The sequence below is a fragment of the Mchenga conophoros genome, linkage group LG6 (assembly GCF_057382185.1).
Source record: "Mchenga conophoros isolate Kocher_MC1m ecotype Shallow Benthic linkage group LG6, M_conophoros_male_GT1.1, whole genome shotgun sequence".
Taxonomy (NCBI): domain Eukaryota; kingdom Metazoa; phylum Chordata; class Actinopteri; order Cichliformes; family Cichlidae; genus Mchenga; species Mchenga conophoros.
The window spans coordinates 8,770,617-8,797,647 of NC_140531.1; the positions used below are offsets into that span (position 1 = coordinate 8,770,617).

General features: G+C 43.0%; 2 long non-coding RNA genes across 2 annotated transcripts; both read right to left on the reverse strand.

Moving 5' to 3' along the window:
* Positions 1–13,535: 13,535 nt before the first annotated feature.
* LOC146572037 (uncharacterized) lies at positions 13,536–14,217 on the reverse strand. The gene is made up of 3 exons (XR_014892889.1): positions 14,023–14,217; positions 13,744–13,949; positions 13,536–13,664 (listed from the first exon to the last, which is right to left on the reverse strand). It is a non-coding gene; the product is annotated as an uncharacterized LOC146572037 (long non-coding RNA).
* A 4,473-nt stretch (positions 14,218–18,690) lies between these two features.
* On the reverse strand, positions 18,691–19,346 carry LOC146572038 (uncharacterized). The gene is made up of 3 exons (XR_014892652.1): positions 19,178–19,346; positions 18,899–19,104; positions 18,691–18,819 (listed from the first exon to the last, which is right to left on the reverse strand). It is a non-coding gene; the product is annotated as an uncharacterized LOC146572038 (long non-coding RNA).
* Between the last annotated feature and the right edge of the window lie 7,685 nt (positions 19,347–27,031).

The window sequence follows — 27,031 nt, forward strand, 5'->3', positions numbered from 1 at the left end:
ATTACCGATTTAATACTTTTGACAATATAATGTATGCTTGAGGAAATTACAGCATTGTGCAAAAGTCTTGAGCCAATATTCATTTATGATCATCTTGCAAAGAGAAGAGAACAAAAAAAGGAAACATTCAAAGAGGAGCCTTGAATTTCTTTCAAGAAGCCTGGAGAACTGTTCCTGAATGAAATGACAAGAAAGCTGTCCCATGCCTTACATACATGTATATTTCCACTTTAATAATCAGAAATTTCCCCTTTTCCCAGCAAAATATTAAAAAAATGTGGATCAACTCTAGACAAATACAGTATGTGTTATTGTATGCTTTTTTTTTCTCATATTTTTATTGAGAGACAAGTGTACAGTGGTTTACAATGACAATACAATCTGTTCCCCTCACATATTTTTTAGTTTTTCTTACATAAACAGATACGATAACACACACACACAGGCACACCCACACACACGCTTAAATAAACAAACAAAACAAAACCTAATAAGAAACCCAAAACAAACACAAACAACAAACCCCAAAACACACAAAAAAAAAAGAAAAAAAGAAAAGGGGGGGGGGGGGGAGAGATATGATATTAATCAGCTGGTAGAGCGTGTAATGACTTGCAATAGTCTACGAAGGGGCCCCAGATACGATAAAATTCTCTGTATTTGCCCTTCGCCACAAGGCCTATCTTTTGCAATTTAAGAAATGACATCACATCTCTAAACCAAAAAGAAACTGAAGGTGGCTTTGAAGATTTCCAAAGGAGTAAGATGCAACGTCTAGCCAAAAGTGATGTAAAGGCTAAAATTTTGAACTGTGTAGGGTCGGTTAGACCAGTGTTGACTGGAAGCCCAAAAACAGCTAGAAAAGGGTCCATGCAGATTTGGGTCCCAAGAGCCTTGGAAAGAATAACTGAATACTGACTCCAGAAGCCATGGAGTCTTGGGCACAGAAAGAACATATGGCCTAGGTCACATGGGGTGGCATGACATCTCTCACACTGATCCATCACTTGTGGGTAAATCTCAGACAGACGAGACTTTGAATAGTAAACCCTGTACAACACCTTGAACTGGATAAGTTGTAACCTGGCACAGGACGTACTATAACGGACATTGGATACTGCCTTCTCCCATTGCTGATCCGAAAAAATTACTCCTAACTCCCGCTCCCAAGCCCCCCTAATTTTAGCAACTGAATGGACATTTAAATCCATAAGTTGTTTATATATTAAAGATATAATTGACTTCTTATTGGGTTTAAGGGATAAGAATTCCTCCCACGGTTGGACATTTGGAAGAAGAGGGTAGGAGGGGAAGAGAGCAGAAGTGCAATGCCGTGCCTGAAAATAACGGAATAGATTGGTAGCCGGAAGATTTGTTTCTGAACACAGGTCTAAAAAAGTTAAGAAAGTACCATCTTTATAGAGATCCTTAAACGTATTAATACCATGATGCTTCCACTGTACATAGGTACCATCAATGAGGCCAGGAGTAAACAGATGGTTCTGCGTGATGGGCATGTGTACTGACGCAGAGATGTACTTAAAATGACTCCTGAATTGTGACCAGACCCTTAGACTAGACTGTACCACGGGATTTTGGGTGAAATGAGAAGGCTTAAGTGGTAGTGGAGAGAACAATAAAGCTTCTAAGGATGAGGAAGTGCACGACAGGCGTTCCAGTTTGCACCACAGCAGATCTTGAGATTCAAGCCAATGGGTCAATTTGTGAACATGAGAGGACCAATAGTAAAATAAAAAGTTAGGCAAGGCAAGACCACCATCAAATGTCAGTCTCTGTAATAATGATTTCCTCACCCTGGGGTGTTTCCCTCCCCACAAAAACAATGTAACTAGCTGGTCTAACTTTTTGAAAAAAACTTTAGGTAAAAATATAGGAATACTCTGAAACAGAAATAACAATCGAGGCAAAATGTTCATCTTTACAGCATTGATCCGACCAATTAGGGACAAAGGTAGCGATTTCCATCTCTGAAAATCCAATTGAATTTGAGTCATTAAAGGGGAGAAATTGGAAGAGTATAGAGAAGACAAAGTACGAGTCACGTTAACTCCCAAATACTTAAAGCCGGCAGGGCTAAGTCTAAAAGGAATGTCAGATTGTTTAAGTGTAAGACTTAAAGAATTTATGGGGAAACATTCACTTTTAAGAAGATTTATTTTGTAACCTGACAGAGAGCCGAACTTGTTTAATGGAGACACAATCGATGGTATGCTAGATAAGGGATCAGAAACATATAGAAGCAGGTCATCTGCATATAAAGACAATTTTACGTCAAGGCCTGACCGGGAAATACCACGAAAATGAGGAAGAGCCTTCAAAGCTATAGATAGGGGTTCAATTACAATAGCAAAAAGTAGACTCCTAAAATGGCGGCGCGTTAGCTAGACGCACACTTCCCTCCTCCGTGAATCTTTGCCAAGACACCTAACGTAAAATCAACTTTTGAAGTTAAACTCTAACGGTATCCGCGCTTAGGACTCTTTTATGTCGTCTGCACCAGGTAAATCGGGCAGGGGTCGTGGTAAACCCTCACAACCTAAAATTGATTTCGGACCAACTAAACAAAGTGGAAAAGCTAAAGCTAGCGCCATGTCGGAAGAGTCAATTAGCGCTGAAGAGGAAGGACCAAGTCACGCTCCGATTCTTGAAGCTATCAAAGACTTGAAAACCGACTTCTCCAACAGGTTTGACGGAATAATGGCTGCAATTGAGGGAGTGAGAAACGAGGTCGGAGAGTATTGTAAATGTCGAGACACGCATTTCCGACACTGAGGACACGGTCGATAGCCTTCAGAGAAAAGTCCAGAGTCTCGAAAAGAAAACCAGAGATATGGAGGACAAAGTAATGGACTTGGAAACAAGGGCCAGGAGGGCTAACCTGAGACTGGTGAATTTACCGGAGAAGGTGGAGGGAACGGATGCTTGCGCATTTCTGGAAACCTGAAAGCGACCAAAATCAAAAAGCAAATACTCTACGAGGACAAACCGGTGCGGTTTATCTCAGACCATGCCCCAGCCAGTCTGGTCTATTTGGATCCAGGGCTAGTACGAGATCCCCCAAAATGGAAATTTCAGCAAAAATGGATAAAGGACAAAGACCTACTGGCGTACCTTGACAAACAAATTACTGATTACTTTGAGCTCAATACTTCTGAAACATCTCCGTGTATTAGATGGGAAGCATTCAAAGCCTTCATTAGAGGCCAAATAATTAGCTTCACAAGCTCAAAATCTAAGAAGGCCAGACAAGAGCTGAAATTATTGGAATCAAAAATTAAAGCTACTGAGGATATGTACTTTAAGAACCCCTGTCCCAAGCGGCACCAAAGTTTGCTGTTATTAAGAACCCAATATAATGAAATCTCAGCTTCAAAAGCTACAGCTAACTTATTAAAACTTAAGCAGTCCGTTTTTGATCAAGGGGAGAAATCAGGTAAAATTCTGGCTTGGCGTATAAAACAATTCCAATTGGAAAGATCAATCACTGCACTTAAAAATGATAAAGGGGAAACAATCTCTGACCCTGCTGCAATAAGTGACTCTTTCAAGGCCTATTATGAAAGGTTATACAGTTCTGACTTAAACCCAGGTGAACCAGACCCCAATTTTTTCTCTTTTCTTGACAATATGAATATCCCCAGAATAGAAGAAGAGGAATCCTTGAGACTGGGGGCTAAATTGACTCTGGACGAAATCTCAGAGGCAATAATGAGTATGAATTCTGGAAAGGCTGCAGGGCCAGACGGTCTGCCAATTGATATCTATAAGAAGTTTGTATCCAAATTAAAGGCACCCCTTTTGGAAATGTTTTCTGAATCTGCTCAAAAGGGGATACTCCCACCCACTCTGAGAGGGGCCTTAATTACACTTCTTCCCAAACCTGGAAAATCTAATGATAAATGTGAAAACCTGCGGCCAATTAGCCTCTTAAACTCAGATTTAAAGGTACTCTGTAAAATTCTAGCAAAGAGACTGGAGGGCCTTTTGCCAGACATCATCAAGGAAGATCAAAATGGGTTCATGGTTGGGCGTCAGGGATTCCACAATGTTCGACGAGTGTTAAATATTTTACACGAGCAAGGGGGGTCTTCAGATACAGCTTTCTTGGCACTAGATGCCGAGAAGGCTTTCGATAGGGTGGAATGGCCCTATTTGCTTGAGGTTCTTGGTCGCTTTGGTTTGGGAGTGGGATTCTGTAACTGGGTCAGGCTTCTATATAATAACCCATATGCAGAAATAATTACCAATAATGTTATCTCAAAACCAGTTGAGATTGGAAGAGGTTGTAGACAAGGCTGCCCCCTATCCCCCCTTTTATTTGTAATTGCAATTGAACCACTTGCTATTGCTGTAAGAGAACACTGTGTGATCACGGGTATAGAGATCGGAGGGTTCGACCATCGAATAGCTCTTTATGCTGACGATGTGATCCTCTTTCTTAAAAATCTGGGAAAATCTATTCCAGCCATTTTAGACCTAATTGGAAAATTTGGACATATTTCTGGTTATAAAATCAATAAATCAAAATCTTCTATAATGCTTTTGAACTCAGAAGAAAGGATGAATCCACCTAAATACACCTGCCATTTTAGAAATGTGAATCAGTTTACTTATCTAGGTATTCAGATTGTCCCGAAATTGGAAGAGGTGGTGAACCATAATTATAGTCCAATTATGACTGACATATCCAAATCAGTGGAGAGATGGTCGAGTCTCCAAATTTCACTGATTGGTAGAATAAATATACTAAAGATGAACGTGCTCCCTAAGCTTCTGTATCTGTTTCAGAATATCCCCTTGCCACCCCCCTCAGACTTTTTCCTTAAAATAAGAAAACTGTTTAATCAGTTTTTATGGAATAACAAGCGTCCCAGACTTCGCTTATCACTTTTGTACTTGCCCTTTGATGCAGGAGGGCTGCAATGTCCTAACATGGTTTGGTATTACTGGGCAGCCCAGTTAAGAACTATAATGTTCTATTATGCTGCAGAAAAGCCCCCCGCATGGAGAACTATTGAGTCTCTCTCTCTTAGGCTTCCACTTCCTACATATGTATACTCTGATAAATATAATAAACTCAAAGACATTACGCTTAATCCTATAGTTAAAAACATGATTTATATCTTACATGTCACTCAAAGATATTTAAACGTAAAAACTCCCCTCTCCGTTTTTAGCCCCTAACACGGGTAGGGCGGACGGTGGTTTTAAAATGTGGGCAGACTCGGGGCTGGGACTGGTGAAGGATGCTTTCGGGGGTGATGGAAGACTTTTAAGTTTTGAACAACTAATCTCTAAATTTAATATTCCCCGAAAGCACTTTTTCAAATACCTACAGTTTAGGAGTTTTATCAGGTCTTATCATAATGATTTTACACATATTCCCCCGCTGTCCACATTAGAGAACCAAAAACCCCAGTGGTAGAGGGATGATATCAGAATTATATAACTTGATGATGACATCCTCTCCTGATTCATCTGCTGCTAAGCTTGAAGCTTGGAGGTATGACTTACAGGAGGACTTGACAGTGGAACAATGGAGTAGAGCATGTAAGCTAGCCCAAACACAGACAGGGAACACATGTCTAAAATTGCTACAATTTAATTGGTTGATGAGAGTGTACATAACACCAGAAAAACTTAACAAATTTAATATGCAGATTCCTGATATCTGTAATAGATGTGAAGAAGATAAGGGCACATTGCTCCACTGTTTATGGTCATGTCCAAAAATAAAGGAGTTTTGGGAAGAGGTTGGAGCAATGATAAAGGAGATTTTGTCAATTAAACTTGTGATGGATCCCAAACTTTTCCTACTGGGATTATATCCTGTAGGGTGTAACATAGATCATTTTGAAAAAATCTTCATAAACATGGGAATACTACAAGCAAAGAGAGTGATAGCTCTAACGTGGAGGAGTCTTGGCAAACCAAGTATTTCACATTGGTTCAGAGAATTGTCTTTATGTTTACCATTAGAGAAAATTACATATACTCTAAAAGATAAACAAGAAATTTTCCAGAAAATTTGGGGGCGCTACATCCAGTATATTGGGAATAAAGATCTATCTGGTTTACTGTGTGAGACAGGGACAGCCTAGCTATTCCCTGTACAGGACCACAACCATATGCTGCAATCTGAAAATTATTCTTTAAAATCTGTCAGAGGTCTCATGGACTCAAGTGCTTTCATTGAATGTACCTTGTGTTTCGTTTATTGTGTAAATTTGTTTGTGTATGTACTTTATATATGTATATATGTAAAACTTTAATAAACATAATGTTGAAAAAAAAACAATAGCAAAAAGTAGGGGGGACAGGGGGCAACCCTGTCTCGTGCCGCGTGACAATGAGAAGTAGCCAGAGGAAACACCATTTGTATAGACACTGGCTTGGGGTGCCTTGTACAACAGTCGAATCCATGAAATGAATCTGTCCTTGAAACCAAATCTTTGCAAGACCGCAAAGAGAAAGCTCCACTCCACACGATCGAAAGCTTTCTCAGCATCAAGTGAGATAACTACTTCTGAATTAGTGGTCGAGTGTTGGGAAAGAATGACATTCAAAAGCGTGCGGACATTAAAGAACAGCTGGCGGCCTTTAATAAAGCCATTCTGTTCATCTGAAATAATAGTAGGAAGAACCTTTTCAAGGCGAATTGCTAAAATTTTAGCCAAGACTTTAACATCAACATTCAGCAGTGAAATAGGCCTATACGAGGTGCAAGACGTAGGATCCCTACCCTTCTTTAAGAGAACAGTAATTAGTGCTTGAGACAATGTAGGGGGCAATAGACCACGTTCAAAAGATTCATTATACACTGAAAGAAGTAGTGGGGCTAACTTGTCTACAAATGTTTTTAAAAATTCAACTGAAAACCCATCAGGTCCTGGTGCCTTACTATTGTGCATGGTCTTGATTGCATGCACAATTTCATCCAACCTAAAAGGGGCATCTAATTGTTCAGCTATAACAGGATCGACAGTGGGCATTATAAGACCGTTAAAAAAGAAATCCATCTCAGAGGCGTCAGCAGCAGATTCAGATTCATATAGGGAGGAATAATACGTCTTAAACACCTCGTTGACTTCCTTTGAATCAGAGACCAAGTTGCCTGCCGCATCTTTAATTTGAGAAATTAATCGAGAAGAGGCCTGACGTTTTAACTGATGGGCCAAAAGCCTTCTGGGCTTATCACCATGTTCATAATAAGTCGCACGCGCACGAAGTAAGAGTCGTTCAGCATCTGCTGTAGAAAGTAAATCAAATTCGGTCTGCAAGTCAAGTCGTCTTTTATGCAAATCAGGAGTGGGACTGTCAACAACCTGTCTATCTATGTCACAAATTTGTGTAGTCAAAGTTTGAAGTTTGGCTTTGTGGCTTTTAGTGGAATGGGCAGAGAAAGAAATTATTTGCCCACGCACCTATGCCTTAAGAGATTCCCAAAGCAATGACCTCGTAACAGTATCGCTGTCGTTAAACACCATAAATTCATCAATTGCGGATTTGATAAAGGTAACAAACCCCTCATCCGAAAGCAACAAAGAGTTAAATCTCCAGGGTGAGGAAAAAGAGGACTGGGCTATGAGCTTGATGTCAACGCTAAGTGGTACGTGATTGGAAATGACAATAGGATGATATGTAGATGACAGTACTTTTGGAATAAGGGAACCGTCCACAAAAAAATAATCAATCCGCGAAAAGGACTGATGTACCTGAGAAAAGAAAGAGTACGCTCTGGTAGTAGGGTTAGAAAACCTCCAGGGATCTACAAAACCATTCTGAGACATAAACTCTGAAATAGACTTGGACATAGAGGATTGGGTCAGGGTCCGAGGATTCGAGCGATCTAAGGCAGGATCAATAACACAGTTTAAGTCACCACCCAATATCAAAAGATGAGTATCAAGGGGAGGGAGACTACTCAAAAGTGCATCTGTAAAACCTGGATTATCAAAATTTGGCGCATACACATTGACTAAGAGGACGGGTACATTGTACATGGTGCCTACAACAACCAAATATCTCCCGTTTTTGTCAGCTTTAATCTCAGAGGCTGTAAACTGTGCCCTTCTGTTTATTAAGATCGCCACCCCCCTGGCTTTTGAATTAAACATTGAATGGAAAGTATGACCCACCCATGGGCACCTGAGCCTAAGATGATCCCGATTTCGCAAATGGGTCTCTTGCAAAAACATTACATCACTCTTTAAACGTTTAAGATGCGAGAATATTTTAGATCGTTTAATTGGGCTATTCATACCTTTGACATTCCAAGTTAAAAATCTAATACCACAATTGCCTAAGGACTGACCTGAAGTACTGGTCATTGCAGAAAGATAAAAGAGAAAATACTTATTTCTTCACCCCCAAAGAAAGAACAAGTGGGAAAAACACACTCACACTCACCTTGGCCTCATCTGGCGAGACGAAGTCGCGCTGCATTCCTTGATAAGTGATCCGTAGTCTTGCCGGATAGAGGATCCCAAATCGGACTCCCTGGATGCCGCGAAGCTGGCGACGGACCTCATTGAAAGCCGCACGGGCCCGCGCTGTCTTAGCGGTGTGGTCGGGGAACACAGAAATGGTCATATTATTTATCTGCACCCTCTGCAGCTCCCTGGCCTTCTGGAGAATCCTAGCACAGTCCGCGTAATAGTGCAGCTTCACAACCATAGCACGGGGGCGTTCACCGGTGTTAGGTTTGGGGGCCAAAGTTCGGTGGGCTCTGTCTACAAGCGGCTCCTTCCCAAGCTGAAATGCCTCCATCAACAGCACGGACACATCTGTAGCGGACAGGACGTTCTCCTCTGGCACACCAACAATGCGTATATTATTGCGGCGAGACCTGGACTCCAAATCCTCGCATTTATTCTCCAATTTGGCCAACTCCTTTGACATCGCATCCACTTTGGCTTGGAGGTGGACAATATCATCCGTGCATGTGGAGAGAGACTGTTCCATCTCCGTAACTGTGCTCCTGAGGCCAGCGAATTCCTGCCGCATGGTAGTTATATCTGAGGAAAGGTCCGTTTTTAGTTGCTGTATGTCGGACCTGATAGACGTGAGATTCTCCGCAAACGCTGCCGTCAGTTCCTTTTTAAACAGTGCTGAAATTTCTTCACGAAGTTCAGAGAGGAGTTCAGCCTTCGTGAATTTTTCCGTATCGACGAGCGGCGTGTCGGGTGACCCAGGCAGTGGCGAAGTTTTACCACGAGGCGGGGATGCAGTGTTAGCAGCAGGCCGCAAGTTCGGCTGAGAGGTGCTTGCGCTCTTATTAACCTTACGCGACATTGTAAACACAAAAAGCAAAAACAGTCTTGTCTCGGAACTATACAAAAAGAAAAAACCCGTCAAAATGTGCCTGGAAATGCTAGATAATAACTAGACTCTGCAGGAGCTACGCTCGGTGCGACCTACACCATAGTCACCTAAACCGGAAGTCCGTGTTATTGTATGCTTGTCCCTTTTAACACCTAAATATACAGTGGCTTGCAAAAGTATTCGGCCCCCTTGAACTTTTTCACATTTTGTCACATTACAGCCACAAACATGAATCAATTTTATTGGAATTCCACGTGAAAGACCAACACAAAGTGGTTTACACGTGAGAAGTGGAACGAAAATTATATATGATTCCAAACATTTTTACAAAGAAATAACTGCAAAGTGGGGTGTGCGTAATTATTCAGCCCCCTTTGGTCTGAGTGCAGTCAGTTGCCCATAGACATTGCCTGATTGATGAGTGCTAATGACTACATAGAGTGCACCTGTGTGTAATCTAATGTCAGTACAAGTACAGCTGCTCTGTGACGGCCTCAGAGGTTGTCTAAGAGAATATTGGGAGCAACAACACCATGAAGGGATAAAGTTATTGAGAAATTTAAAGCAGGCTTAGGCTACAAAAAGATTTCCTAAGCCTTGAACATCCCACGGAGCACTGTTCAAGCGATCTTCTTTGCAAAACAGCTCCAGCTCAGTCAGATTAGATGGACAGCGTTTGTGAACAGCAGTTTTCAGATCTTGGCACAGATTCTTGATTGGATTTAGATCTGGACTTTGACTGGGCCAGTCTAACACATGGATATGTTTTGTTTTAACCCACTCCATTGTTGCCCTGGCTTTATGTTTAGGCTTGTTGTCCTGCCGGAAGGTGAACCTCCGCCCCAGTCTCAAGTCTTTTGCAGACTCCAAGAGGTTTTCTTCCAAGGTTGCCCTGTGTTTGGCTCCATCCATCTTCCCATCAACTCTGACCAGCTTCCCTGTCCCTGCTGAAGAGAAGCACCCCCAGAGTGTGATGCTGCCACCACCATATTTGACAGTGGGGATGGTGTGTTCAGAGTGATGTGCAGTGTTAGTTTTCCGCCACACATAGCGTTTTGCATTTTGGCCAAAAAGTTCCATTTTGGTGTCATCTGACCAGAGCACCTTCTTCCACATGTTTGCTGTGTCCCCCACATGTTTGCTGTGTCCCCCACATGGCTTGTGGCAAACTGCAAACGGGACTTCTTATGGTTTTCTGTTAACAATGGGTTTCTTCTTGCCACTCTTCCATAAAGGCCAACTTTGTGCAGTGCACGACTAATAGTTGTCCTATGGACAGATTCCCCCACCTGAGCTGTAGATCTCTGCAGCTCGTCCAGAGTCACCATGGGCCTCTTGGCTGCATTTCTGATCAGCGCTCTCCTTGTTCGGCCTGTGAGTTTAGGTGGACGGCCTTGTCTTGGTAGGTTTACAGTTGTGCCATACTCCTTCCATTTCTGAATGATCGCTTGACCAGTGCTCCGTGGGATGTTCAAGGCTTAGGAAATCTTTTTGTAGCCTAAGCCTGCTTTAAATTTCTCAGTAACTTTATCCCTTCATGGTGTTGTCGCTCCCAGTATTCTCTTAGACAACCTCTGAGGCCGTCACAGAGCAGCTGTACTTTTACTGACATTAGATTACACACAGGTGCACTCTATTTAGTCATTAGCGCTCATCAGGCAATGTCTATGGGCAACTGACTGCACTCAGACCAAAGTGGGCTGAATAATTACGCACACCCCACTTTATTTATTTGTAAAAAACGTTTGGAATCATGTATGATTTTCATTCCACTTCTCACGTGTAAACCACTCTGTGTTGGTCTTTCACATGGAATTCCAATAAAATTGATTCATGTTTGTGGCTGTAATGTGACAAAATGTGGGAAAGTTCAAGGGGGCCGAATACTTTTGCAAGCCACTGTAGATGAACTGGTGACGCTGTAACACAACAAACTAAGAAGAATACATCTGAGTGCCACATTTAACTAGAGGGCTGGGGTGATAAAGTAAACCAACTTGGTCACTTGAAGGTTAATCAGTTCAGCAGACACTTATTGCCCCAGTAGTCTTCAAAGTGACAACATGCATTACACTCTTTATAGCATAATTACATTTTGACAGTCTCATATATGGTTGTAAATCCTCCCCTTATCTGTAACAACAACTGGAGCTAAAAATGCCCACTTTATCCCTTTTCTGCACCTCCCTCTGATGATTTATATGCACGCAGTTGGTGGCATTTTGAAGCTCACTGAGTATGACAGGGACTAAATGGCAGGAAGTCCAGGCCATTAGTATGTGTCTTGCTGGGTGCTGCTGACATATCATGCCCTGCGCGTGGCCCTGCCTTTGAGTCTGGACTGTTATGTGATATATCGCCACAGATTAAGCAACAGGAGTCCAAGAAAGTTGAAATCAATGTGGACTGATAATCGAACAGCTGAAGACTTTCTATTTTTAACAGTGCTCAACTCTGACGTCATGTCAGGAAGGGTACAACCAGTCATGGTTACAGCGCTTAGAAAATCCAACAAACAGGAGGCAATCAGGAGCTGGCACTAGCAGGCAGAAAACCGTATTGGCAGGCATCGAGGGTAAAAGCAGAAATAAAAGCACATCAAGCAGGCAAAGACTGTCATTCACTGAACTGGTAGCCTCACTGGGACTGAGAGCCCTAAGAACAAGTTGATCAGGAATTGTCAACACAAATCAGGCCGACAAGATCATATGTAGCACACAGTATGTAAATATGGCACTCTGAACTAACTGCTACACATATAGATGCAACAAATAGATTGCTTTTTAAAGTGCAACTGCTGTTTAATGACCATGTTTACCTAGCATGTGTTATGTGAATTACAGGAAAATATCACAGAGTCTTTGCCTGTGTGGTTCACAGCAGCGGGGGTTCTTAACTCAGAAAATCCTTCTAAAAGGTTCTTTGGTTTTTTTGGTTTTATTTCAGTTGTTGGATTCTGCTGTAAACCAGACTTACTCATTTCAGAGTGTTACAGAACTTTCTGTAATGCAGAGCTATTGTAATGACTCTTCAGCAGGCCTCATTAAATGAAGTCTGGTGGGTGGTTGTTGCTACACCAACTGCACATTTAAGCTGATGTGACTGCAGCACTGCAGATCTGCCTCTCTGTGTTCCCGTTGTGTACATGTCTAATAAGAGCAATGTTCTAAACGGGTTAGGCAAACCGTGATTAAAAAGAAGAATATGCAGTAATACAGTTAAAATACCATTATAGCAATTGTCCATCATATCTCAGCATAGGGGAGCCTTTATCCTTAGACTGGACTGTCCCAGGCTCACTCTGTTGGGCTGTTAGACTTATGTAGCTAGTGTGCGTAAGGGGATTAAAAAGTCTTTATTCGAGAGGTAAAAACTGAGTGACGATAAAGACAGTCATTCACATATGACAAGGAAATTGTTGCAGAGTGCTCCCCCAATCGCTGTAATTTGGAAATAGTTGGCTTTTCTAACGCTGTGTAAGTATTAGAGCAAGAAGTTCTGGTGACCTGCGTCCACAAAGATGGAAAAGGTCCCTTTCACTGTTTTCCATGCCACCGAAGACAAAAATGTGTGTTCTTAAACCACTACCCACAAAAGCTCGCTAATAAACATCCTGTTGTAACTGGGACCAGTATCAATGTGTCACTTTGGGAGCTGCATTTTTCTCATTAATATATTCTTATTTGGTTAGTATTATGTGTAACATGCTGTATGTTGATTATCTCCAAAACAAAAACTACTGACAGGTGAAGTAAATAACAATAATCTTCTCATTGCAACATATTTTTTACTTTTAAACTTTGCTACAGCTAACCTATAGCCCACCTTCCCAACGGCAGAGCAATGCACCTTTGCAAAAACTGTTAAAAGATCAAGAAACCACATCACAATACAATCAAGCATAAACAGCTCAGTCCAGGGCTCAAACGAGCTGCTGCCTGTACCCTGGTGCCGCAGGATATCCCCGGAGGTCCTTTGTCCATGGACGGGTCAGCACTGTTTCAGCAGCACAAGAGGAACCTATGGAATATAAGGGAATTTGATCACATCAAATTCTTTTTGTTGATCTTTTGTATGACTGTCACGGCGACGGATGGCCGGTACTGAATAGGACTCAGGTGCAGAAACCCAGAGCGGAGACAGTAGATGATTTAATAGTTTATTACGGTTAAGTGCAAGGGGAACAAAAAAAGGGAAACGTGGCAAAGACAGAAAATGACGAGACGTGGAGCCTTGGTGTGGCGTGCCCAGGGGAACGTGGCTAGGGCGAGGGAACGAGGCCTGAGAAGTGGAACGGAGCTGAGTGGGGAACAGTCACACTGAGGGGAGAGGATATAGGAGTTAGGCAGGTAGTGAAGGCAGCTCAGAAGTGGCCAGTATAAGAGCAGCAATTCTTACTTGCAGTTAGGGACCTGGAGTGTTTGAGAGGGGGATGATGAAGATCCAGGGGAGGCTGAGTGGCGTGGAAAGGCTGACCTGAGATCCGGGGCTCCAGATGGAGTGTGATGGCAGGAGGGCAGGCAGGTGAGGCACAGAGGGATTTCCAAAATGATCACTAGGTATTCCGAGTCCGGAGGTGGAGTGAGCCAGGGTGGGTACAGCAACTGTAGCACAAAAGAGTCTTTGTTAGTAAGATGAATCACAGCGAGAATTTGAAACACAAGACCTGTTACCAACATGGGTTGATGACGAACTGGCAGTGAGTGAACATCGATGTGTGGTTTAAATCCCTCTGGCTTGATAGCCTGCAATAGGCTCCAGGTGTGCAGGAGCTGGAGTTGGCCCTGCCCAGGGGCGGATCCCAGGTCAGTTCAGGAGCCTAATGGAAACTCCAGCCACCCACCGTAGACCATGACAGTACCCCCCCCTCAAGGGACGCCACCCGGCGGCCGACCGGTCCCCAGCCCGCGACGTGACCTGAAAAAAATCAGAGACAAGAGCAGGATCAAGGATAAACGAGCGAGGAACCCAGGCACGTTCCTCAGGCCCATACCCCTCCCAGTCCACCAAAAACTGGCGACCCCGACCACGGCGACGGACGTCAACGATCCGCCGAACCGTATAGGCCGGATGACCATCGATGAGCCGGGCGGGCGGAGGGGGGTCGGAAGGCGGGCAGAGCACGCTGGACAGCACAGGCCTGACTTGGGAAACATGAAAAACCGGGTGAATCCGCAGACTGGGAGGAAGCTCGAGCTTCACAGCAGAGGGCGAGATGACCGAGTGGATGACATACGGCCCAATAAACCGAGGAGCCAGCTTGCGGGAGGAAACCTTAAGGGGAACATCCTTAGCCGACAGCCACACCTTCTGCCCTGGAGCGTACCGAGGAGCTGGCGACCGTAGACGATCTGCATAGCGGCAGTGGCGGGCAGCAGCTTTCTTCAGTGCCTCCTGGGTCCGAGTCCAGACGCGGCGGCAGCGCTGGAGATGGTGCTGGACGGAAGGCACAGCCAAATCAGCCTCTTCCTCAGGGAAGAGGGGAGGCTGATAGCCCAGGGACACTTCAAATGGAGAGAGACCAGTGGATGCGGAAACATGAGAATTGTGCGCATACTCCACCCATGGGAGATGTGCTGACCAGGTAGCCGGGTTATGGGAAACCATGCAGCGGAGCATGGACTCCAGCTCTTGGTTGAGCCTCTCAGTCTGCCCGTTGGTTTGAGGGTGGTAACCAGAACTGAGGTTGGCTCGAGCACCCAGGGCAGAGCAGAAAGATTTCCAAACCTGGGATGTAAACTGAGGTCCCCTGTCAGAAGTGACCTCGGCAGGAATCCCGTGGAGTTTGAAGACGTGGTCAACCATCAGTCTTGCAGTTTCCGTGGCAGTGGGTAGTTTCTCCAGGGCAACGAAGTGAGCTGCTTTTGAAAACCTGTCGATCACAGAGAGTATCACTGTTTTACCTGCTGACCTAGGCAGTCCAGTGACAAAGTCCAGGGAAATGTGGGACCAAGGACGAGAAGGTACGGCTAGAGGTTGCAGAAGACCGGATGGTCGCTGATTTCGGGTCTTGTTCCTGGCGCACACGTCACAGGCAGAGACGTAGTCCCGCACATCATGTTCCAGAGTTGCCCACCAGAAGTGACGACGTAGTAGTGCGATGGTGCGGCCGATTCCAGGATGGCAGGAAAACCGGGAGGTATGAGCCCACTTAATTACAGCCGAACGGGTTGCTGTGGGAACGAAGCGGCGGCCCGGAGGACCTGTGCCAGGGTCTGGTTCATCCAGTAAAGCACGCTGGATGGATTCCTCTATGTCCCAGGATAAAAACGCTACGCGGCAGGAGGCAGGAAGCACAGGAGCTGGTTCGGTGGGTTCAGCGTCAGGGTTGTAAAGACGAGACAGGGCATCAGCCTTGGCGTTCTTGGAACCTGGACGGAAAGAGATGGCAAACTTGAAGCGATCAAAGAACAGAGACCAACGGGCCTGGCGGGCGTTTAGACGCTTAGCTGTTTTGAGGTAAGTAAGGTTTTTATGATCTGTGAAGATGGTGAATGGGTGTTCAGCTCCTTCCAATAGGTGACGCCACTCTTCCAGGGCTAACTTAATAGCCAGCAACTCTCTGTCTCCTACATCATAGTTGCGTTCAGCTGACGAGAGTCGACGTGAAAAAAAGGCACATGGGTGTAACTTGGCCTTGGAACCTGAATGCTGTGAAAGGACCGCTCCGACGCCGACGTCGGACGCGTCTACCTCTAGAACAAATGGCTTGGAGTGATCTGGGTGACACAATACTGGAGCTGAAGTAAATAGGCGCTTGAGCCTACTGAATGCTACCTCAGCTTCAGGTGTCCAGATGAACTGTCTTTTGGTGGATGTGAGTGTAGTGAGAGGAGTGGCTACCTGGCTGTAGTTGCGAATAAACCTCCGGTAGAAATTGGCAAAGCCGAGGAAACGTTGTAAGTGCTTGCGTGACGTGGGCGTGGGCCACTCTAGGATCGTGCGGATCTTGGCTGGATCAGTCCTCACCTGCCCTCCTGCGAGTATATAGCCAAGAAAAGTGACAGATTGTGCATGAAACTCACATTTCTCGGCTTTGACGTAAAGTCGGTTTTCCAGGAGGCGTTGGAGGACTGCTCGGATGTGGACATGGTGTTCCTGGGGGGTCTTGGAGAAAATGAGTATGTCATCAAGATAAACAAAGACAAACTGGTTCAGGTAATCACGGAGCACGTCGTTGACCAGGTTCTGAAAGACAGCGGGGGCATTGGTTAACCCAAACGGCATGACCAAATACTCAAAATGACCTAGGGGCGTATTAAAAGCCGTTTTCCATTCGTCCCCCTCCCTGATGCGGACAAGGTGGTAGGCATTGCGGAGATCCAGTTTGGTGAACACGGTGACTTCATGGAGGGGTTCGAAGGCTGAGCTGATAAGGGGTAAAGGATATTTGTTTTTAATGGTGATGTCGTTTAACCCTCTGTAGTCTATGCATGGACGGAGTGATTTATCCTTCTTTTCCACAAAAAAAGAAGCCGGCGGCCACTGGAGAGGAGGATGGGCGGATGATACCTGCAGCTAATGACTCGTGGATGTACTTTTCCATGGACTCTCTTTCTGGTCTGGAGATGTTGAATAGCCGGCTAGAGGGAAGCGGAGCACCAGGTAGAAGGTCGATAGCGCAGTCATAAGGCCTGTGGGGTGGTAAGGACGACGCTTTGTCTTTACTGAAAACTTCCTGGAGGTCATGGTACTCAGGTGGGACGAGTGTGAGGTCAACTGGATCAACGCCCGAGGTGTTAGTGTCAGGGGCACCCGGCGGTAGGGCAGACTTGAGGCAGTGGGCTAGACAAAAAGGGCTCCAACTAGCGATTTTACTTCCAGACCAGTCTATATGAGGGTTATGTTTCTGTAGCCAGGGGTAGCCTAGGATGAGTGGTGAATCAGGAGAAGAGAAGGTGAATAAGGTAATGGCTTCATGGTGGTTTCCAGAGGTGACGAGGGTTACGGGGCCAGCCTGATGGGTTATCTGAGAGAATATTTGATCGTTTAATGCGGTAACAGGGATGGGAGGATCGAGAGTCTTGAGTGGCAAATGAAGGCGTCTAGCGAGAGCTAAATCTATTAAATTTTGCTCTGCTCCGGAATCAACGAGAGCATGGAGGGGGTGAGAAACCTTATTTAGACACAGGGTGACTGGTAGAATTAACCGGGGTTTGGAACTGAAAGAGGATCCGCCCACCTGTATCCCCGAAATTACCGGCGGGCGGAGCCTTTTGGCCGAACCGAACACTGCGCTAACCTATGCTCCACTGAGCCACAGTAAAAACACGCGCCCGACCGAAGCCGTCGTTCTCGCTCCTCTGGTGTGAGACGAGAGCGGCCGATTAGCATAGGCTCCGGAGCGGCGTCCGTTTCCACGGAAACGGGAGCGGATGTTGACACCGGACGTGACGGTGGAGGAAGTGAAAACGTACGAGGCGCAGGTTTACGATGTTTCTGGTTCTTTTCTGCCTCCCTTTCCCTCAGGCGATTATCTATCCGAAGGGAAAGGGAGACCAAGTCTTCAAAGGATTTGGGCTCATCGCGGGAAGCGAGCTGGTCTTTGAGCTCGTCGTTTAAGGCGCGACGGAACACTCCCCGAAGGGCATGATCGGGCCAATTGGCCTCGGCGGCTGCAGTACGGAAGTCGATAATGAACTCCGCGACACTCCGGCTCCCCTGTTGCAACCCGAGCAACCTTTCATCAGAACTACCCTCCGATACTGGGTGAGTAAAGGTCTTTTTAAACTCGCACAGAAAATCATCAAACGAGCAGGTTGGGAGCGGGTGAGCCGACAGGTATGCCTCGGCCCATAACAGCGCCTTGCCCTGTAGCTTAGCCACCAGATATGCTACCCGAGATGATTCGCTAGTAAATGAACGGGGTGAATGCGTGAACGCGAGAGAACATTTCAGTAGAAAGGCCGTACAGCGGCCCCGCTCCCCAGAGTACGGCTCGGGTTCTGGGAATGCAGCATCGCGAAACACGGAGCCCGAAGGGGTCGGAGCTGGGGAAGACTGGGGAGGTTCTGCCACGGGCGCAGGGGACGCGGAGGATGGGCCTGGAGGAGGGGAAAGAGCCGACTGAATCTCCTGCAGGGAAGCTAAGATCCTAGCCTGGGTCTCGCCTATGGCTTGACACCGGGTGTCGAGAACCTGCAACGCTTGCTCATGAGCCCCTAAAATGGCTCCCTGCTTGAAGACTGCTGCATGTACTGGGTCTGCTGAGTCCATTTGTTGGCCAGTTCGTACTGTCACGGCGACGGATGGCCGGTACTGAATAGGACTCAGGTGCAGAAACCCAGAGCGGAGACAGTAGATGATTTAATAGTTTATTACGGTTAAGTGCAAGGGGAACAAAAAAAGGGAAACGTGGCAAAGACAGAAAATGACGAGACGTGGAGCCTTGGTGTGGCGTGCCCAGGGGAACGTGGCTAGGGCGAGGGAACGAGGCCTGAGAAGTGGAACGGAGCTGAGTGGGGAACAGTCACACTGAGGGGAGAGGATATAGGAGTTAGGCAGGTAGTGAAGGCAGCTCAGAAGTGGCCAGTATAAGAGCAGCAATTCTTACTTGCAGTTAGGGACCTGGAGTGTTTGAGAGGGGGATGATGAAGATCCAGGGGAGGCTGAGTGGCGTGGAAAGGCTGACCTGAGATCCGGGGCTCCAGATGGAGTGTGATGGCAGGAGGGCAGGCAGGTGAGGCACAGAGGGATTTCCAAAATGATCACTAGGTATTCCGAGTCCGGAGGTGGAGTGAGCCAGGGTGGGTACAGCAACTGTAGCACAAAAGAGTCTTTGTTAGTAAGATGAATCACAGCGAGAATTTGAAACACAAGACCTGTTACCAACATGGGTTGATGACGAACTGGCAGTGAGTGAACATCGATGTGTGGTTTAAATCCCTCTGGCTTGATAGCCTGCAATAGGCTCCAGGTGTGCAGGAGCTGGAGTTGGCCCTGCCCAGGGGCGGATCCCAGGTCAGTTCAGGAGCCTAATGGAAACTCCAGCCACCCACCGTAGACCATGACAATGACATTTATTTAAAAGCACTTTTCCCATGGTGAAGCCTATAATAGTCAATGATATAAACTATGGTGAGAGATTTGGGTTAGTGATTTCAAAAGAATGGAATTCTATATACATTTTTGATTCATTTCAGTACTGAGGTAAATATATTAGTAACTTCTCCAACTTCAAATAAAAAGGTCTTCCGTGGAGTGCATCCCCACCAGCCCCACATGTACACCTGTATTAACAATTCGCAGATACTTCAGGTCTAACAAATATGCAAACATGACAAATATGCTTTCTCCTAAGTGTAGCCATATACACACCACTAATACTAAGGATGAGGCATGACATCAGTTTATTTTTAAAAAATCATGTTTATTCAAAGTCAAATGGTAAAAAGTAGGACCACAATCAAAGACATGATACAGAAATGAACAGACGGGCAGACGGTTAAATTGGGAAAAGTGGAAAACACACTGAGAGACACTGAAGGGCCACAGAATTGAACAGAAAGAAAAGAAAACACAAGTAATGAAGATAAACTAGGGGAAAATGAAAGATGAGGTGTTAAAAGAACGACACAGAGACACATCCGAAGTATGAGGCAGGAACAGAATGGAGAAGAGAGACAGGACGGGAGAGGATCGGAGTGAGAGGCAGAGACTGGGCAACAGGCAAAAGAGAGTAGACAAGAACAAAGCCGGAAGACCGCATATTACTCGTGGCAGACTCTGTCATGGAGTTAATGGGGTTTTGCCACTTCCTATCATCCCAGTGCCTTTTGAACCGTGGCCTTTGCATACAGAAAGATCATTAACTCCCCGCTCTGCCTCCTTCAGGGCCCCTTGTCTTCTCTTCATCTACACGATGTCTTGTCAGCAAAAGCCAGGTGTCTGCCCCAGCAACCCCTCCTCCCCTAAATCTGCACTACGCACTTTTTGTAGAAATACACCCATATAAGCAGGCTGAATCACAAAGAACGAGAGCGTTTCTAGTTAACTGTGATGTGGCTGAAATCGTCAGTTATCAATTAACCGAGGGTGGAGAAATCAGAGGGAAAAAGCAACTAGTTGTTAAAACTGTACTTACATCAGAAAAACCTTTTTTACATTATTTATTTATTTAAATATGCGGTGTTATTGTCACAGCATTCTTAAAAAATGGCACTGGTAATAGTTGTGGGGTTTTGTTAAGACTCCATCTGGTTAAAATAGACTAATAAAGTGGAACTAATGAGGTTAAATGATAGGATCAGAGGGCAGTCACTGTCACATCTCATTTCTGCTTTTAGTACAGCTCATAGTAATAATGTAGTAATAGGTACAATAAGGTGACAACAAGAAGGTAATGTGGAAATGGAACATTATGAAACATTTAATTACAAAGGTGATATCAAAGTAAGTATCTTGTATCAATAGTAGTTGTAGCTGAGCAATATTACATGTAATTAGGTACTGATGTTACAGAAACTGGGAGTAATAATGTAGAAGCAAATATGTGCCTATGAGGTGAACTCAGTTAGGAACAATGTAAATATTATCTTTAATGTTGTGGCTTATTGCTTAGAAACATGTGTAATAGTTTCTTTTTAATAACCAGAAATAAGGTCTGCAAAATGCTGATTCTCTGTTAATTACCTTTTAATAAAGCTGTAAGAAGTGTGATAAATGCATGCAGTAATTTATGTTCAGGATGTTAAACGATGGGAATTTATTGTTTTTGTCTTATGGTGTGATCAGGGAATCTTTATGGATTCATATCGATGTGTACATTTAGCAAATACAAACATGTTTTTATGGTCCTAGATTTTCAGTTATTACATCGTTGTTACCACATTACTCCTAGTTTCTGGCCTATTATCACCTAATTGTATACATTTCAGTGGAATATTAACTAGCTACACTGTTGACACAAGCTACTGTTACCACATTATTACCAAGCTGATGGAAAAAGCAACCATCTGTCCACCTTCATGCACATTCATTTCATCTGCAGAGTCTAAACACATCTCATGTGTAGAGGTTTGAAATCCGTGTGCACTGGTATTTGATTCAACACCTGATATTTAAAAGTTTCGGGGAGGTGGAAAAGAGAAACAACTCCTGTGTTTTCATATCTATGCTTGAAATTGATTTAAGAAACAACTTTCATGCTTGCATAATTCAACAGCTCGCCTCCAGTCGTGTTTGGGGGAAGAATTAAGCAAAACAAATAAGCAAGGCAGTCTTGGTTGTGTTCTTTTCCTGTTCATCTTTTTTATTCAGGGGAGCTGTGTCACCTGAGTGGCACATTAATGTAGTATGCACCTAGAATACTGTGGATCCTTCTATAGGCATAGGTGGTCCATTTTTCAGTAAGATGCATTTGTTATTTAATCCTTTAACACTAACATGCACTATGAATACTTTGAATATCAACAATACATCAAATTTCCCAATGAAATGTGCTACAAGATGCTTGCAGTCAATCCTCCTCAGGAATTATGACTCTCAAGCAACCTTATTTTCACAGTTTTAGCTCATTATTTTGGCTTTCAAGCCCACAAGCTAAACTTTCATCAGCTTAAAATGAAAGCAAACCTAAAACAGGGCCAGTGCCCAATCTAGATACAGCTTCATGCATTTTGGCTGTGAAAAGATTGATGCTTGAACCAGCACGGAAGCACAACTTCTTGAACACACAACTGGAACCATTGTTGTCAGTGGTGTTGTGAGAGGTGTGCCAACAGTCACAGATTTAGCCACCATGTCTTCATCGCACATTACATATAGTTTAATTGTATGACCTATCACAATGTAGCCTGCTTCTCATAACACCTTGTTCATAGTTGCCATTGTTGCCTTCAAGAATGGCAGCGCCTCTTGGCTTTCTTACAACAATGTCAGCATGGAAAAAATAACTTCCCAGAATAGAAATCAGAGTAAATAAGTCTATGGAAGTCTATTGATGGCAAAAAGACAGTATGATTCCAGCCAGTTAATGAATCCCACAGGACATGAGATGAGCTGTTACAGTGTTTTAAATGATGGGTAATGGTGACTACTTTCATTTTATGAATGAAAAATACTTTTTCCACTGTGCTTGACTCCAGCCAGTTTGGATGAGATGGTCATAATGACCACTTCTCATAAAAGGTTCATGTTTTCCTATGTGAAGTCACAGAATATTATTGGAAGAAAGAAATGCAACTCAGAACAGAGCAGCAGCCTAATTTGCTGGGTAACTGTTGTGTATTTTGTATTGTTTCATTGTATTCTGAGTAAATACTGCATTACATCTGAGAGTACATTTACTTTGGTACTGTGCTAACTCCCTTTTCGTTTAACTTCCATATGTGATATTTGACAGTCGTTGAATTGAATGTGCTCTGTCACACTGTTGTCACAGTTTTATGGTTGCTTCCAATAGAAGCTTCAAAGGCAATCGACCGCCTGCAATCTCTGTCAGAAGTGTGTTAAACCTACTGCATATTCCTTTTTTTTGTCTGTGTCTTTTATTTTGATCATAAATCTTATCACAGCGTCAAACCAGAAAGATCCCTTGGTGCTTTCTCTTATTAAACTTGCACAAAGTGTACAAAGAGCCAACCATCTCTTTCTGGATAAACAACAGTAAGCAAATGTGTGCATAAATCCATATTCCATTAGAATGGAAGGAGCAACAGACGAGGAAGATAAAGGCATCTTTGTGGGATGCCATGCAATTAATTACATCCCGGAAGCAAGAATTTGACATCTCCATTTTCAGCTCAAAAACGCCCTTTTCACCCCTAATTCATATACTTAGTCTGGAATATGTTTCCCCCCTTTTGTTTACACACTTGCTCGTAAAGAACACAGACACACACACACACACACACACACACACACACACACACACACACACACACACTATTTACAGTCTGTCTTTCATTATGTCTATGCTAACAGAATTGATGCAGAGGGACATGCCACAGGGATTACATGAAATGATGCTTCCCTTCTGTTTATAGAGGTATTGGCAATCATGCAGTGCAGTGTCAGTGTACCAGTATGTGGATGGTGGTACTAGACCATGGGACTATATACTATATTGAAATTATATTAAAGTGATTCACTTACCCACTGAATTCAGGTGTTCCAATCTCCTCAATGGCCACAGGATCAAACATCCAGGCATGCAGACAACTTGCAACATTTGTTAAGGAATGGGTCGTTCTCAGCGAATTCCAGTGTGCTACCATGATTGGATGGCAGCTGTGCAACAGAGAAGTCCTCACTACTAAATACTCCACAGTCAGCTGCTAGCAGGCTTATAAGATGCAAGGCAAAGCGTCGGACGTAGTGGTGTAAAGGACTCTAGAGCAAGACATTTTGAACAGTTTCATCAACATCAGTTACATTTAAACCTTATGGATTAAGAATGGGATGTGAAGACAGACAAGTGAATACTTCTGACAATATGGTGTATTTTAAGGATTTTTTGCAGGAGTATCTAGGCCACATTAAGAATTTTCTGACAGTTATGCTGAAATGATCAATGAGCCAAGGAAAGACACATACTGGATATAAGAAGCTTGCTAGCAGCTGCCTTCCAGTGCACATGAAAGTTGAGGTTAAGTTGTGTCAGTCAGCCAGGGGCCAAGCTGAAGGGCTGAATAGATTAAGGTGCCTCACAAACATATTTGCATTTTAATCAACTTGCCCGTCTTTGTAGGCAGTGATTATTTTATGTATCTGTTGCGCTCTAAAAGTAGTTATAAAACTTACATTTTTCTGAATCGTTGGGAAAATCTTTAAAGACTATTCTTATTTAATTGTGTTTTGTTTTTGGACACATTTCTAGTTAATTTTTGTAGTTTACTAGCTCCAGGAGGTCAGAGTTCAGACGTGTGATGTCATCAGTAAGCACAGAAAAAGGGAAAAAACAGTGTCTGAGACGTTTTTTTTATTTTTTTTTTACTTTATTTTAATTTATTTATCTGTTCAAAGTTTTTTTTTTTATTAGTAATATTAACATACAAACAAAATGCACCATATATTACAGATTCAGAGAATAAACATTCCTTACATATTAACAACTTTCATACATAGGAAAAAGAAAATATAAAGATGGGGTCACATCATTTAACAGATTATTAGCTTACTAAATCAAAATCTTCCACAAAGGAAACAAAAAAGCAGCCTTTTTCTTTTTAACTAAGGTCAAAGATTTAACCAACTGGTTTAAGTGATTTTTCCAGTAAGCTAGTGTTGCTTTAGTCTTAAAAAAACGACATTTATGTATAAATTGCTTGCACATTATTAATATATTAATATTATATTAATATTAACACCATAATTAGTTTTCTTTTCTTTCAAAAACACTCCAAACATTATCATATTTAAGGTAAATGGGGTAATTTGAATCCCACTGGAATAAAGCCAGGTATGAAAATCAAACCAAAATATTTGTATAAAACTGCACAAAAAGAATAGATGGTCCAAATCCTCCTCTTCTGTTTCACAAAATACACAATTACCCGTTTCTATTTTGAATCTATCACCAAGGAGTCTATTTGTCGGGTAAATTTTATTAAAGATTTTAAATTGGACTTCTTTCCCTTTAGGAGGGATAGGGAAGGTGATATAGTGTCTGAGACGTGAGAGCAATGTTTTGCTGATGACACGCTATGCTGCCCGTAAACTCCAAACCTGAACTGAGGAGAATAAAGTTGCAAAAAGGAGAATGGAGGCATGTCTCTCTGAGGGTGCAACATATGCATACAGTATTATGGTTTGTTTTGCACGATTAAGAATAGTGATTGTGTACAGAGCTATGGATGCTTCCAAAATGCTGCTTCCGGTAGTGTGTTGTTCACACTACCGGTTCTTTGTGAAAGGCGACTACATGTAAATATCTTAGCAGTGCAATTCAGAGAATGGTATTACTGATAAACCTTGGGTTGCAGAGAAGTCAGCCTGAGCACCAGCTTGTGTGGACCTACAGTGTGTGATGGTAATTAGGCCCGACTCAAAGTTCAGCGTAACGTGTTTCAAAATAGCCCATTATGGTAACCACATTACAGTTTTCTGAAATGCTATAACATTTTACAAATTGGGTAATAACATTACAGTTAATACTCCAAGCAAACAATTATGCTGTGACTTGCTTTACATAAGTTCTTCAACTACCAGCATGCAAGCTGGGGGGAAACAAAAATCATCAATATTGGATCTTTCTGTAGACTGCAATCAGCTTCAGCTCACACGAAGAAGGAAAAGAGCTCATATATATGTACATTCATTTATTTTTCACAAAAGAACTAGAACGTGAATAGTAAGGTGCAAACTGAGCTCAGGCCAGAAATAACTATGCACTGCTGCTTCTCTTAACAGGATATCTGTGCTAACTATCTGCATAAGCAAGACATTAATCTAACTCAGTGATGCTAACATCAAGCTAACTCTGAAAAAGTTGGATCTAAAATGCTATCAGACTCAAACGGTTGATTTCTAATCGGTTATTAAAGCAGTGATGAATAGTCAGGAATGTAGTTTGGTAGCCACTTGTGTCTACAGAAGAACTACTCTTTGGAGCACATTTCAACATTGCTATTAGCTTTATGGCTAACTGGCTAACCTAACCCCTAGCATATCATTTATAACATTTAATTAAGGTTAAAAATTGTCAGAAGCTTTAATAAACACTCAATTAAAAACAAAATGTTCTAAAATTGTAACATTTTTCTTAAGTTTTCTGGCAGTTACTTGGCTTTAATGATGAAATACCAGTTTAAGCTAAGGTTAAAATATAACATGCGGTTTATAGTGGTAAATATGTATCAAAGGCAAAGTAGTGAAATGAGAAGTATACTGAATTACTGTCAATAAGGATTAAAAAATAAAATTGTAAATAACCAATTACTTTTTTTTAAAGTAGAAAACCATGGGAAATACATTAATTTTTTATATGGCCAAAGCAACACTGATCATACTGTTGTTGAAAAATATATACCCTTTTCTTTGGCTGCCTCAGAATTACAGCTAATTCTGTGTGTCACCAGTTGAACAGCAGGAACAGTATTCTGTTTCTATTAGTAACAATTTATTACATTTCACAGTGAGCTGAAATTAAAAACAATAATTCTGTATTACCAGGATGCCTCGTTTATGTGAAATAATGTGCAGACCAAACAGTAATCAAAATATGTAGTTTAATTAACAAAACATTGTTCAATTAAATGTCTGATAAAGTGATGAAATTATCTCAATGAAAGAAATGATAAATTAATATTATGTTTTAAAATTAGTTATTAGCTACAGGTTTTCTCATTATAGGATGTGTCTGTTGACAAACGTGCAAAAAACAACCTAAAAAAGAAATGGTTGCACGTTGGAGGAGCATTAAGAGGGTAATATACCATGCTCTGTCTTAATATAGGTTCAGGCTATTAAAAATCCCTTTTACTAGACAGTAAGTGGTGATAGGATCAGTGGAAGTATGTGTGTCTCTGTGTGTATCCATTCAATGGCAAAGAAAAAAAAATACCCCCCATAACCTAACAATAGCTACACCAGTGTAGGACATAATACCTTTGTATTATCTAGGAGGGAGACACTGACATGCAATTTAAGGCAACAATTTTTGACCTTCTCCTGAACGATGTTCCTATTCGTATCACCATCTGTTATTCACATGGCCTATACTATATACAGTGGTTATACACATTTT